Raw genomic sequence first — 15,283 nt, 5'->3', positions numbered from 1 at the left:
CTCATTCTTCCTCTGATATTTAAGGGCAGATGAAAATTGAGGCTAACAATGCACAGAGACTAATTAAAGTCAAGTACTAAGCATTCATTATTCAGACTTCAAGACCAGACCTGAGCTCTGGTTGCTTATACACCCACACCCACATCCACACCCACGAGACCATATTCATAGGTATATACAAAGACATAATTATTCAAGAGTAAAGACAATCGTGCACAAACACATGTGTTGGCCCATATGTGGGCAAAGCTAAGAAGCTATTGTGTGCTGTGGTTAGGAAGTAGATGTTGGTGACGCTAGTGTTAGCTCTCTTTGTGTAGCTGACTAGAGATTGGGATGGTCGGGATTACTCAATTATCACAGAACTAGAGCATGCCATAAAGTCTCAGATGACAATAGAATAGCCTGAGGAATATGTGGGTCACAGTTTATAGATTCCTGAAAGGATGACATACAGTAGAGAGCCATGTTAGAATCCAGAAGAAAGTGGGAAAAACCAGGCATACAGTATGCCTAGTTCTGTGTGAACACATCAAGAAAAGATCTAGGGGTCACAAGGGCACTTCAGAAAGCACTATAATTGGGGAAAAAACCATGACAATCCATTAGGGATGAGCAACAATCCTATTTTTTAAAAAGATTTTATTTATTTATTCATAAGAGGCACAGAGAGAGGCAGAGGCACAGGCAGAGGGAGAAGCAGGCTCCATGCAGGGAGCCTGATGTGGGACTCGATCCCGGGACTCCGGGATCATGCCCTGAGCCAAAGGCACCCAGGAATCCCCAGTGCTATTTTCATTTTTTTTAAATTTTATTTATGATAGTCACAGAGAGAGAGAGAGAGAGAGAGGCAGAGACACAGGCAGAGGGAGAAGCAGGCTCCATGCACCGGGAGCCCGACGTGGGATTCGATCCCGGGTCTCCAGGATCGCACCCTGGGCCAAAGGCAGGCGCCAAACCGCTGCGCCACCCAGGGATCCCCTATTTTCATTTTTATTTATTTTTATTTCAAGCATGTGGTTTCTTTAGAGTCCCAGACTTACCTGTGTTCCACAAAATGAGAGTGATGCAGACCAGGAAGAATAAAGAGATGGTTTAATAGGATCTGGGACAATAACTTCTGAGGAGTGCTGGCTGAATTCAGCCAACTCCAGGGGCCATTAACGATTTTACTAAGTTGCTAGACTTTGCATAGATGGATTCAATTTTCACGGACCTTGGGCCACATGACATTTACCATGATCATTTTCCTTTACAACCTGAACACATTTCAGGGATTCATACTTCCTCTAAACTTGTACACAAAACTCTATTTCTGTATTTTTTTTAAAAAGATTTTATATTTAAGTAATCTCCACAACCAAAGTGGGGCTTGAACTCACAATCCTAAGATCAAGAATCATACACTCAGGATCCCTGGGTGGCTCAGCGGTTTAGCGCCTGCCTTTGGCCCAGGGCATGATCCTGGAGTCCCAGGATCAAGTCCCACGTCGGGCTCCCTGCATGGAGCCTGCTTCTCCCTCTGCCTGTGTCTCTGCCCCTCTCTCTCTCTCTGTCTTTCATGAATAAATGAATTTTAAAAATCTTAAAAGTCATTCAAAAAATAATAATAATCATATACTCTACTGACTGGGCCAGCCAGGTGCCACCTCTTTTTTTAAGTTACTTTTAAGTTACTGTTTATTATTTGCAAAAAGTAGTTGTGCTAAATGTTACAATGCTTATACTATATACATTTTAATGTAGTGCACACAAATTTTATTTTTTTAAAGATTTATTTGAGAGAGAGAGTGTGAGTGAGGGGAAGGACAAAGGGAGAGGGAGAGAAAAACTCTCAAGCAGATTCTCTACTGAGTGCAGAGCTCAATGTGTGACTCACTTTCACAACCCTGAGATCATAACCTGAGCTGAAACTAAAAGTCAGATGCTTAACTGACTGAGCCACCCAGACGCCCTGCACATGCAAATTTTTTTATTTTTATTTTTTTAAGATTTTTTAATTTATTCATGACAGAGACACACAGAGAGAGGCAGAGAGGCAGAGATCCCCAGTCTCCAGGATCACGCCCTGGGCTGAAGGCGGCACTAAACCGCTGAGCCACCCAGGCTGCCCCACACGCAAATTTTAAATTGAAAGATTAATTTATTACTATTTTGAAATTCAATTTAGTTAATATACAGTGTATTTTTAGTTTCAGGGTTAGAATTTAGTGATTCATCAGTTGCATTTGTAACACTCAGGGCTCATTACTTCACGTGCCCTCCTTTTTTATTTTTTTAAAGATTTTATTTATCTATTCATAGAGATGCAGAGAGCTAGTGAGAGAGAGAGAGGCAGAGACATAGGTAGAGGGAGAAGCAAGTTCCATGCAGAGAGCCTGACGTGGGACTCTATCCAGGGTCTCCAGGATCACGCCCTGGGCTGCAGGCGTCGCTAAACCGCTGCGCCACCGGGGCTGCCCTTCAAGTGCCCTCCTTAATGCCCATCACCCAATTACCCCATCCCCCCACCTATTTGTTTGTTCCCTATAGTTAAGGGTCTCTTGTGGTTTGCCTCCCTTTCTGTTTTTATGTTATTAAAAAAAGATTTTATTTATTTATTCATGAGAGACACACAGAGAGAGGCAGAGACACAGGCAGAAGTAGGCTCCATGCAGGGAGCCTGATGTGGGACTCAATCCTGGGACCCCAGGATCAGCCCTGAGGTGAAGGCAGACGCTCAACCTCTGAGCCACTCAGGCATCCCTGTTTTGTTATTTTTTCTTTTCCTTCATGTTCATGTGTTTTGTTTCCTAAATTCCAAATGAGTGAAATCATATATTTGTCTTTTTCCAATTTATTTTACTTCACATAATACCCTCTAGTTCCAACCATGTTGTTGCAAATGGCAAGATTTCATTCTTTTTGATGGCTGAGTAACAGTCCCCCCCTCTTTTTCTAAAGATTTTTCTGTGTGTATTTTTCTAAGGTGAGTGTTGCCATAGGTTGGATTTCCCCCCAAATAGACCTTGAGGCAAAGATTTGGGTGTATATAATTCTAGAAGGTTAGATGGTGATCCCAGAAATCCAAACAGTGTAAAGGAGTGAGAAGAAAGCTAGTAAAGTACTTTGGGCAATTGGAGTTGAATCCCATTTGGTACAATCTGAGAAAAATGCTATTCAAAGTGTGGTCTGTAGACTGGCAGCTTTATTATTTACTGTGAGATTGGTTAAAATGCCAACTCAAGAAAGAATCTGTGTCTTTGATATCTCCAGGCAATTCGTATGTGTTAGTAAATTTTAAGAAACACTACAATAAAACAGACCCCAGAATTGCCCCACTGAGGGGATGAGGAACTGTACTATTTTGCCACCAAATCCCATCTTGCATCGGTTGCAGATTGCTACTGGGAATGTTAACTTTGCTGGCTCTTCCAGGCAAATAAATACTCAGGTGTTTGAGGTAGGAAGCTATGGGACTTGTACTGTCTACCAAAGCTGTAGTAAGTTCTGCAGTGGGATGAGGAAATACAGGCAGGGCACTGACAGGATCTGTATAAGGGTTCATAGTTTTCATCAGATTTTCACATTTAAAAGTCTGTACCTCCCCCAAAAGTTAAGGAACTATATGCTCCCCCACTTTGCGCCCACCCCCAGGACTATATTCCTTCAATAAATGTTTTTTGAGTGCCTACTGATACCAGGTATTATGTCAGGCATCAGCTATACAAAGACACATAACAACTTTCTTGTGACATAGAGATTTCAGAGTCAATCATAAAATAATTGTTAAAAGCCTACTCTTAAAGTTGGGGTAAAAAAAAAGTCCAAGGTTTGCTAGTTAACAGCTCTGGGAGCCTAGAAACTTAATTTTTCCATGCTAGGGTGTCTGAAATCCTAAATATAACAAAAAATCATGTCACAAGCTTATTAATTTACAGGGAGCTGAGGTTGGTTGTAAAATTACTTTCTCAGTAGAGAATTCTACTTGTAAGTCAAATTATTATCAGAGGTTGCAATGGTGGTTCTTTTTTTCCTTTAAAAATTTTTTAAATTTAAATTCAATTTAATTAACATACATTGTATTATTAGTTTCAGAGGCAGAATTTAGTGATTCATCAGTTGCTTATAATATCCAGTGGGCAGCCCCGGTGGTGCAGCGGTTTAGCGCCGCTTGCAGCGTGGGGTGTGATCCTGGAGACCCGGGATTGAGTCCCACGTCTGGCTCCCTGCATGGAGCCTGCTTCTTCTGCTGCCTGTGTCTCTGCCTCTCTCTCTGAATAAATAAATAAAATATTTTTAAAAATCCAGTACTCATTACTTCAAGTGACCTCCTAAATGTGCATTGCCCAATTACCCCATTCCACTTCAATGGTGGTTTAATGTAGTAAGTGCACACTTGCACAGGATACAGCCAGTGGGATCCTCGAGGTTTGCTATGTCTTTATTTAGGCACTATTCTGTTAAAAAATCTTTTCTTTTTTTTAATTTTTATTTATGATAGTCACAGAGAGAGAGAGAGAGAGAGAGGCAGAGACATAGGCAGAGGGAGAAGCAGGCTTGATGCAGGGAGCAGGATGTGGGACTTGATCCCAGAACACCAGGCTCACTCCCTGAGCCAAAGGCAGATGCTCAACTACTGAGCCACCCAGGCATCCCTTAAAAAAATCTTTTCTTCAAAAATATTTCATATATTTGAATGCCACAGTTCACAGAGACCACACATTGGCAGCAGAGCTGGCTGTCCATACTGCTCATAGACATTTTATGTTTGTCATCATTTTTTTAAAACTCAGGAGCTCAGGGGAGTTGCCCTGAGTTATGAGCTTGTACTCTCTAATGAGTCCTAGTCCCCACTACTACCTACTGGGTCATCTTTTATTGTTACTTGCCTAGCTTCTGCAGTCATTTGAATCAGCCACTTCAAAAGGAATTTCTTCTACATAAAACACAATGACCAAAGTCATCCCCCTAAAGTTACCCTAAAGATAGGGTATTCCCCAGTGTATTGTCTAGAGCTTTCCTTTCCAATACTAGTCAGTAGTCACATATAAGTATTGAGCTCTTGAAATGTGCCTAGTTCAAATTGAGATGCTCTGTAAATATAAACACTAGATTCTGAAGACTCAATATGAAAAAAGTAAAATGTCTCAATAATTAAAAAATATTCAAAAAGTGACTTAAAATATTGATTACATGTTGAAATGTTTTGAATATGTTGGGTTAAATTACCAAAACTAATTTCGTATTTCTTACTTTTTGAAAACGCGGCCACTTGAAATTTTAAGTTGCGTCATGCAACTCACAATATATTTCTACTAGACAGTATTGGTCTAGACCATGAGAACTATTCAGGGGCTCTGAGGGTAGAAAGTGAATTTCCCACCTATTCTTTTTTTTTTTTTTAATTATATTTATTTATTTATGAAAGACACACACACACATAGAGAGAGAGAGAGAGAGGCAGAGACACAGGCAGAGGGAGAAGCAGGCTCCATGCAGGGAGCCCGACGTGGGACTCAATTCTGGGTCTCCAGGATCACACCCTGGGCCGAAGGGGGCGCTAAACCGCTGAGCCACCAGGGCTGCCCCCACTTACTCTATTTTCTTATTTGTTCCTGTCTGCTTTACTCTTGTTCAGCAACGTTTTTTCTTGTTAATTTATGTTAAGTGCAGTAGTGAGAACGGGGAAAACAGCAGAACAAGGAGTTTGGGGACTCCTGGGTGGCTCATCGGTGGAGCGTCTGCCTTCAGCCCAGGGAGTGATCCCGCAGCTCCCTGTATGGAGCCTGCTTCTCCCTCTGCCTGTGTCTCTGCCTCTGTCTCTCATAAATAAATAAATAAAATCTTAAAAAAAAAAAAAAAAAAAAAGAACAAGGAGTTTGACTTGTGACTGAATAATCAGTTGAGATAATTCACTATCTTCGGATCAGCTTCACCAACATTCTTCAAATCCATCTTCTGTTCTAGATGCTATTGAGTCTGCATTTACCCTTGTGTGAGAGCAGAGAGAAGGGCCTACAACTAAATGTGGAGTCAGGCATTAAGGATGTATCCACAGAGTGCAAGCAACAAGTGCAAAGTCCAAATCATCCATCAGTGCGGTTCCGTTTCGAATCCAAGGCCATACACCTGGGCTTATGTTTGATTTTTTTTTTTTTTAACTTTTATTTCCTATTTTGGTTGGGCAAACTGCTAAGAGGTGGGGAACCCATAAGTAAACCAATATTTCCGTGAAACCAAATACCACTTGCAAACCAGTGTGAGAAGAACGGATGAAAACTTGAAGGTTACGAGGAGATGCTAAGGTCAATTTCTGACTTGATCCCTCCATCTCTAACCACTCCGCATGCATAAGGGGGGGAAAAATGCCAGGGAAAGGGAACTTCCCGCTGAAGGAAGACACTGCTCTTTGAGGCACTTGGAGAAGAGAAGGCCACATCCCTAAAGTTATTCCAGTGTAGGGTTCGCCATACTAACTCCCCCCCGGCTGAGCCCGTTCTCCCTGCAATACTTTTCCGACTCTCTGGCTCCGGAGTCTTGCGCGTCCTCGCCCACCACCAGACCTGCCCAGGCCACCCTACAACGCTTGGCGGCCGCCATCTTACACACTACTATCGCGAGATATACCTAGCCTTCTCGAGCCTGACTCGTTTACTTTCTTGAGAGAGACTCTTCTCGGCTGTTCTCGCCGTTAGCCGAAGAAAGTGTCGCGAGAGCTGGTTGCCTTGGCTCCCCGTAGCTATAGCAGCCGCGGCGGTTAAGGATGCGGCGGCAGGAGCAGTGAGTGCGACACCCTCAGGGGGGCGGGGTCGGAGGTAAAGGGGTGCAGGGGTAACCCTGTTTGGGGGGGGTAGGTCGGGAGGAATGGGCCCGCGTGTGACGTGCGGGGGAGAACCCGGGTCCGGTGGGTACAGGGACCTGACGCCGGTCTGTACTAGGGCATTCAGGGAGGGCTGGAGCTGCTGTGAGGTCCAGTGGGAGGGACCGGGGTGTAGTAGGGTTCAAGGGGCAGGGGCCGGAGCTTGGAGGGTGTGTGCGCGTTGGTAGGAAGAGGGTTCCGCGGACTCAGAACTGGATAAAGGGACCGAACTACAGCGAGGAATAAGTGAGAAGAAATGTGGGTACTGCGAAGAGGAGGGTATGTTGAATGGGAGCACGGAGGTTGGGCCCCGCTTGCTTTGCACTTGGGGGGGGTGGGGGTGGGGGCCCGGTGTCGGACCGTTCGCAGCTCCCGGGGGTCCGGCGCACGCTGGTCCAGGACTGCGCGCCGGGACCTGGGTCCTGAATGGCGTGGCGGGAATGGTGGCGTCCGGGACCTCCACCACCACCCGCCCCTTCCAAGGAAATTCCCCGCCGACTATGAGATGTGGGAGTAGGGTCCTGGTGAACTACTACTAGTTCGTAAGGTTTTTTCTGCGGAGAGACTGTGAGTGGGATAATGAGTGATTGCTGCTGTAAAGCGTGGGGTGGGGGCGGGAGAGAAATTCCCGAGGGGAAAAAAAAAAAAACAAACTAAGATGTTCTTCCTCTGGAGCGTATTGAGTTGGAAAAAGGGGTGTGTGTATGCTGAGATCACGTTTCTTCCCAGATTTATTCAAGTATAGCATTCCTTTACGGTGTACTTAAGAAATTATACATGCAGTACAAAAACCAGTTTAGCTGATACAGTGAAACAATGTGCACTACGACACTTAAGCCTTCCACGGATGTAATTTAAAAACTAAGAAAAGTGTTTCAATTGCAGCAGCAGCAGCAGGCTGCACACTAGGGATAATTTTAGTTAACTTGAATATAAAACTTAGTGTTCCCAAAGTGTGCATATTCAGATTATTTGCCTTTTAAGAAATGGGTGAGGTTTTTTTTTTTTTTTTTTTTTTTTTTTTTTTTTTTTTTTTTTTTTTGAGACAGAACAAATTTTGAGTATCTGCTAATCTGGGAATAAAATAAGTCTCCCAGGAGTTAAAATCAAGGAGAGGGCAAAATACTTGTTTCTGAATCTCAGGATTGTTTTGTGGAGACAGGACCACTTTGGACCACTTTGCTCCTGAACTCTTATTTCTAGTGGAAACAATGGCTTCAACTCAGGCGTAAAAATAATTTACCTATTTCAGTTTACAGATACAAACTTTCTGATAATTTTTCTCACTATCTTTTGTAGGTATAAATTTGCAGGGGTTAACCTCTCTTTTAATTATGTAACTGGATTTTTCCATGTTGAGGTTCACAAATTCATTAATTTAGAATAATGTCTTTTAAATCCTTCTGGCACTAGCCTTGATATAGTTAGTCTTTAAATCTAAAGATTTAAAATAAATATCAAATAAATATCAAATAACATTTGATATGTGTTAGACTAAAATTTTTAATTTGTAATTTTAAGAGCTAAACTCCAAAGTAGAAGTACTTTTCTGAGGCAAGATACAGCTTTATGTGGTTGGGTCCAAAAGATTTCTGCACGAATCCATTAAGGAGCTTTACTGAGTTCCTATTATGTATAGTGCACTGTGTTAGACATTGTGTGTGGGGGGGTGGAGATTAATTCATTCATTTATCCATTCAGCAAACATTTATTTGAGACCTATTTTGTGTGATTGCTATGTCTTCAGGATACAAATACAAGTAAGCCTTGCTCTCTGCCTTGCAATGTTTAGAACCTAGGAAGGGAGAGTGACAGGGAAACAAATATTTACAATGTAATAAGCATGATGTATGAAACCAAGCTTATGAAACAAGGTTCTGGCCCTCAGGAGTTTACCTTGTTGACAAGACCAAAAAGGAAGAGATGATTTTAAAAATCACAAACCATTAACCAAATTCTAAACTGTGTTGCATCAGTAGATCATATGTTTCTCAAAAGAGATAAACATTACAATGAAAGCTTGATAAAATTCACAGATCATTTCATAATTTGTCTTTTTTTTTGTACTTTTTTTTTTTTTTTAAAGATTTTATTTATTTATTCATGAGAGACAGAGAGAGAGGCAGAGACACAGGCAGAGGGAGAAGCAGGTTCCATGCAGGGAGCCCAATGTGGGACTCGATCCCTGGACTCCAGGATCATGCCCTGAGCCAAAGGTAGATGCTCAACCTCTGAGTCATCCAGGTGTCCCCCCCCCTTTTTTTTTGTACTCTTTTATTTATGATTTTTTTTTATTTATGATAGTCACAGAGAGATAGAGAGAGGCAGAGACACAGGCAGAGGGAGAAGCAGGCTCCATGCACCGGGAGCCCGACGTGGGACTCGATCCCGGGTCTCCAGGATCGCGCCCTAGGCCAAAGGCAGGCGCCAAACCGCTGCGCCACCCAGGGATCCCTGTACTCTTTTAAAATAAATATGACTATATGTTCTTAAGTCAATAATAGGCATAATAACTAACATTTGTTGAATGATTATTAATGTGCCAGGCACATTATCTCATTTTTATCTTTATAACACTCTGCTTTTCAACAACTGGTACTAGTACTTCGGTTTTATTTATTTTTATTTATTTATATATTTTTTAAGATTTTGCTTATTTATTCATAGAGACACAGAGAGAGGCAGAGACACAGGCAGAGGGAGAAGCAGGCCCCCTACAGGAAGCCTGACGTGAGACTCTCCAGGATCACACCCCAGGCTGCAAGTGGTGCTAAACCTCTGCGCCACCGGGGCTGCCCAGTACTTCAGTTTTAAAGACAAGAAAATGGAAGCTTAAGAAATTAAGGAAGTTGGTAAAGACCACAGAGCTAGTAAATGGCAGATTAGGGATTGGAGTTGGAAGTATATGTGATTGGAAAACCTAAGCAAGATTCTTTTCTTTTGCAGGGAGGGTACTTTGGGATTTGAGGACCAGAGATTGAAGGTAGAATTGGCCAGAAGATCAGAATTCAATCTCTGCATCTTTGTTCATAGATTTTTCTCCCTCAAATATTTACAGTACATATGGGGCCTAATTTGAATATTAGTATGATGCTAAATAGGAGGTTTGTATTGTTGTACAGAGAATTGAGTAAATTGCTATATTTGTGTTGTATATGATTGTATAGGGAGCTATGCTTGGAAAAATAGTTGTAACAAGTAATTGTTAACATTTGGAGTCTTCTAGAAAGTGATCATTTTAATAATGGAAACAGTTATCTATATTCATATGCAATATAGGGCAAATGTTATTAAAACAGACTTTAAGAGATTTAGTCAGACTTTTTTTATATTACTCGGGGTTTTAGTTTTTTTGTATTGAGAAAAATGTATATACATATCACATGTATTTTTACATTTGCATTCAGACTTTTTAAACTCTGTATTCCAAAGTCCAAAATCTGATTTTCTGGTTGAAATTAAAATTTTATATTTTACTACATGGTTTCTTTAGAAATCTAAGTGAGAATGAAATATACCATCATTGTTGATACTTAAGTCTAAATTTAATGCTTAGAGGTGGGTGAGTCCAATACATTTCCTTTTATATTAAGGAAACTAAAGCATAGAGGAACTTTTTTTTTTTTTTGAAAATTTTATTTATTTATTCATGAGAGAGACACACACACACACACAGAGGCAGAGACCGCAGAGGGAGAAGCAGGCTACATGCAGGGAATGCAGACATGGGACTCCATCCTGGGGCTCCAGGATCACACCCTGGGCTGAAGGCCGCGCTAAACCCCTGAGCCACCCAGCTGCCCCTTAGAGGAACTTTAAATCACTTGCTAAGGTCACAAAGCTTCAATGTCCCAGGTGTTCTGATATGCAGCTCTTTCTTTTAATGTACCACATTGCCAAATTTTATTTAATAATTGCTATGCATAGAGTTATGGATGCTCTCAGCCAATTTCAGGAAACCAGTGTTTTCAGGAGGCTATTGATAGATGAGAGTACAAACTACTTGTTTCCCTTATACTGTATTTATACTTCCTACTTATAGTTAGGATAAATGCATTCAGATACTTTTATTCAGAGTCTTTTCACATTTGGTTTGCTAAATTACTGTTTCATTTTTTTGTGTGTCTAGATACATTACTGGCCCATTTTAACAAATGTTGATATGTCTTAAAAAAAGTGGAGGCGGGCAGCCCCGGTGGCTCCGAGGTTTGGCGCCGCCTTTAGCCCAGGGCCGGATTCCAGAGACCTGGGATCCAGTCCCGCATAGGGCTCCCTGCATGGAGCCTGCTTCTCCCTCTGCCTGTGTCTCTGCCTCTCTCTCTCTATGTCTCTCATGAATAAATAAATAGAATCTTTAAAAAAAAAGTGGAGGCATACAACTATGTTGTAATACATAATATTCTTTTTTTTTTTTAAAGATTTATTTATTTTAGAGTGAGTGCATGGGGATAGGTGCATGAATGAGTAGGGGGAGGAGCAGAGAGAGAGAATCCCTGCTGAGCACCAAGCCCGGCCTGGGACTTGATTCTAGGACTCTGAAATCATGACCTGAGCCAAAAATCAAAATGTTGAATTGATTGAGCCACCTGGGCACCCATGTAATATATGATATTCTTAAGACATACAGATTTAAAGATGAGTCAGGTGAAGTTTTTTTCATTGAGTTGATTTTTTTGCAGCAGTCCATCTATAGGCTGGAGTAGCATGTGGGTGTGAATGAGATTCTGTGTTTTCTAGCATCTTTTAACTATGTGGGCTGGGTGCCCATGTTTTCCATGTGACTTATTTTTGAGGCATTGATACATTTTTCTAAGAAAAGTTTGGAGTGGGACGCCTGGGTGGCTCAGTGGTTGAGCGTCTGCTTTTGGCTCAGGGCGTGACCCCGGGTCCGGGGATCGAGTCCCACATTGGGCTCCCTGCGAGGAGCCAGCTTCTCTCTCTGCCTGTGTCTCTGCCTCTCTCTCTCTAATGAATAAATAAATAAGTCTTAAAAAAAAAAAAAAAAAAGGTTTGGAGCAAGAGAGTATGATGAGGGGAAGAGCATGGAACTTCTATCCCAGAAGGGCTGAAAACTGAAAAGAGTGGTTGATATGTGTAAAGTGGATAATGGTCTAAAAATATTCATTAACTCTCAGTCTCCACAGGAGAACCTGAAGACCTTTTTTTCTACTTTGATACACACACCCTTTGGAAAGGTTATGTTCATTTACACTCCTCCAGGGATGAGTGGAAAAAATATAAATTTCCTAGCACTTATATCAGCAATGATAAATAGACATTGAACGAAGTAAAAACAGTTTATATGATAGGTGAAAAGTGAGATCTCATTTTAAATTTCTATTTCTTTGATTGCCTGTGAAGATGAACATTTTTCTATATTTTTCTTTCTTGACATCATTTTTTTTTTTTTAAGATTTTATTTATTCATGAGAGACAGAGAGAGAGAAAGAGAGAGGCAGAGACACAGGCAGAGAGAGAAGCAGGCTCCACACAGGGAGCCCAGTGCTGGACTCAATCCTGGGGATCGAGGATCAGGCCCTGGGCTGAAGGTGCGCTAAACCACCGAGCCACCCAGGCTGCCCAATATTTTTTTTTTTAATTTTTTAATTTTTTAATTTTTTAATTTTTTAATTTTTTAATTTAATTTTATTTTTTTAAAGTAATAAATGCTTAAGTAATAAATGCTTTTATTTTACTTTATTTTATTTTATTTTATTTTATTTTTTTTATTTTTTTTATTTTTTTATTTTATTTTATTTTATTTTATTTTATTTTATTTATTTTATTTATTTTATTTTATTTTATTTTATTTTATTTTATTTTTTATTTTATTTTATTTTATTTTATTTTATTTTATTTTATTTTATTTTATTATTTTATTACTTTTGTTTTTAAGTAATTTCTACATCCACCTACCTGGGTGGCTCAGAGGTTGTGTCTGCCTTCAGCCCGGGTCATGATCCTGGGGTTCTGGGATCGAGTCCCACATCCGGCTCCCTGTAGAGAGCCTGCTTCTCCCTCTGCCTATGTCTCTGTCTCTCTCTTTCTGTCTCTCATGAATTAAAAAAAAAAAAAAAGTAATCTCTACACCCAATGTTGGGCTTGAACTTGAAATTAAGATCAAAAGCCACATGCTCTATCCACTAAGCCAGCCAGGTGCCCCAAAACACTAAAAACAATTTTTTTAAAGATTAAAAAAAAAAATCTTTAAGTAATCTCTATACCCAGCATGGGGCTGGAACCTACATCCTTGAGATCAAGAGTTGCGTGTGCTACTAACTGAGCTGTAGAGGCCTCAGTTTTTAAAGTTTTTAAATCGTTTGCTTCTCCCTGACTGCCTGTATCTCTGCTTCTCTCTCTGTGTGTGTGCTTTTCATGAATAAGTAAATAAAATCTTAAAAAAAAAATAAAGTTTTTAAATTGTATACTTAAAGAGAAAAAAATAATACATTAAAAAAATTTTATGTAGAGGCTAAGAAACAAAGACTTCCAGAATATTGTGTGTAGTAGGTTTTCTTCCAGTGATTTTTCTATGCCATTTATAATTTATGTATTTCCTTATAGCTTTTTAGGAGTGATAATAATTTTTTTTTTGCAGCTCTTTTTTTTTTTAAACTTAGCTATGTGCCTCTGAGATCTCATCCTATCAATATACACTTTTTAATATCTGATTATATTTCTTTTTTTTAAGCTTTTATTTATTTATTCATGAGAGACCCATAGAGAGGCAGAGACACAGGCAGAGGGAGTAGCAGGCTCCATGCAGGGAGCCCAACGTGGGACTCGATCCTGGGTCTCCAGGATCATGCCCTGGACTGCAGGCGGCGCTAAACCGCTGAGCCACCCGGGCTGCCCAATATCTGATTATATTTCATTTTAAATTCCTGTAATTCTCATTGATGAACGTTTGGTTGTCCAAGATTTTTGCACTTACCAACTAAAATAAACATCTCCTATTCTGTCTCTTGTGTAAATGTTCTAGAGTACCTATAAAGTAGTGCCTAGAATTGTTGCTTGAAAGGTATGCATATTTTCAAAGATACTGCCAATCTACCATTGAAATAGTCTGTATATTATTATGCATTACACCAGCAGTTTGTGAAAGTACCAACCAAATCCTTACCTACTTGCTAATGCTTGGTATTATCAGTCTTGTATATTTTTACCAATATGATGGGCAGAAAATTTTTGTTTTAATTTGCGGTTTTCAGACTACTGTGAGTTTGAACATCTTTTAATTTCTTTATTGGCTATTTATATTTCTCTGAAATTGCTTATTCTATTCTTTCCCTTTTTGAAATTTTTTCTTTTACCTGTTGATTAACAAGAACGCTATGTATGTGGATACAAATCTGCACATATATATATATATTTTTTTTAAAATATTTTATTTATTCATGAGAGAGAGAGAGAGAGAGAGAGGCAGAGACACAGGCAGAGGGAGAAGCAGGCTCCATGCAGGGAGCCAGACGTGGGACTCGATCCTGGGTCTCCAGGATCACGCCCTGAGCCAAAGGCAGGCACCAAACCGCTGACCCACTCAGGGATCCCTGCAAATATATATATATATACATATATATATATATATATATGTATTACATATATAGGACATGTTTTCTCCAATGTGTTACATAATCTATAGTGTCTATTGATGTACTAAATTTTTTTTAAAAGGCTTTATTTGAGAGAGAGAGAGAGAGAGCGCACGCACAAGTAGGAGGCAGGGACAGAGAGAGGAAGAAGCAGACTCCCTATTGAGCAAAGAGCCTAATGTGGGCCTCATTCCCAGGACCCCAAGATCATGACCTTAGTTGAAGGCAGACGCTTAACCAACTGAGCCACCCTGCTCCCCTGATGTACTAAAATTTTTATATTCATATGGTCCTATCTTTTTTTAGAAGATTTTAAAAAAAGTAATCTTTGTGCCCATTGTGGGGCTTGACCCACAATCCTGAGATCAAGAGTTGCATGCTCCAACGACTGAGCCAACCAGGCACCCCAGTACCACCCAGTTTTATTTATTGCTGATTTATAGTGTGTTTGAAGGTCAGTTCTGCTCTCAGTCTTAGAATATATGTAAGAAAAGACTTTTCTTTCAGAATTAGCCTTTTAGGCTAACAAAAATTCTGTTGGGATTATAATTGGGATTAATTGAAACAGATAGATTGTTTACTTTATGGGAGGATTTGTATCTTTACAACGTTGAGACTTCCCATTTAGAAACAGGATATTCTCTTTATTCAAGTTAAAAAAAAATCCTTCAGAAAAGTTTATAGTTCTCTTCATATTGATCTTGCACGTGTGTAGTTTTTAGGTATTTTATAGTTATTTAAGGTTGTATGGCAATTGGGATCTTTTATGATATTTAAAAAATGGGTTATTGCTGACATGTAGTAAAGCTATTGATTCTATGTTGATCTTGAATTGGATTACCTTACTAAA

The 15,283-nt window shown here is 40.1% G+C and overlaps 1 protein-coding gene and 1 pseudogene across 2 annotated transcripts in view; one reads left to right on the top strand and one right to left on the bottom strand.

Moving 5' to 3' along the window:
* Nucleotides 1–6,739: 6,739 nt before the first annotated feature.
* LOC112927742 (small ribosomal subunit protein eS27-like) overlaps nucleotides 6,740–15,283 on the bottom strand; it is a 32,268-nt pseudogene continuing 23,724 nt past the window's right edge.
* The window catches only part of USP54 (ubiquitin specific peptidase 54), a 124,351-nt gene continuing 115,838 nt past the window's right edge, over nucleotides 6,771–15,283 (top strand). Inside the window, exon 1 of one of the 2 annotated variants that reach the window (XM_072755086.1) lies at nucleotides 6,771–7,120. The gene's annotated coding sequence lies outside the window, so the exon portion shown is untranslated. The remainder of the gene's footprint in view (nucleotides 7,121–15,283) is intronic. The other variant, XM_072755071.1, reaches the window with a different exon arrangement.

This window comes from Vulpes vulpes, chromosome 4 (assembly GCF_048418805.1).
Source record: "Vulpes vulpes isolate BD-2025 chromosome 4, VulVul3, whole genome shotgun sequence".
Classification (NCBI taxonomy): domain Eukaryota; kingdom Metazoa; phylum Chordata; class Mammalia; order Carnivora; family Canidae; genus Vulpes; species Vulpes vulpes.
Note: the sequence above shows the minus strand (reverse complement) of the source record. Positions and strands in the feature narration are given on the sequence as shown.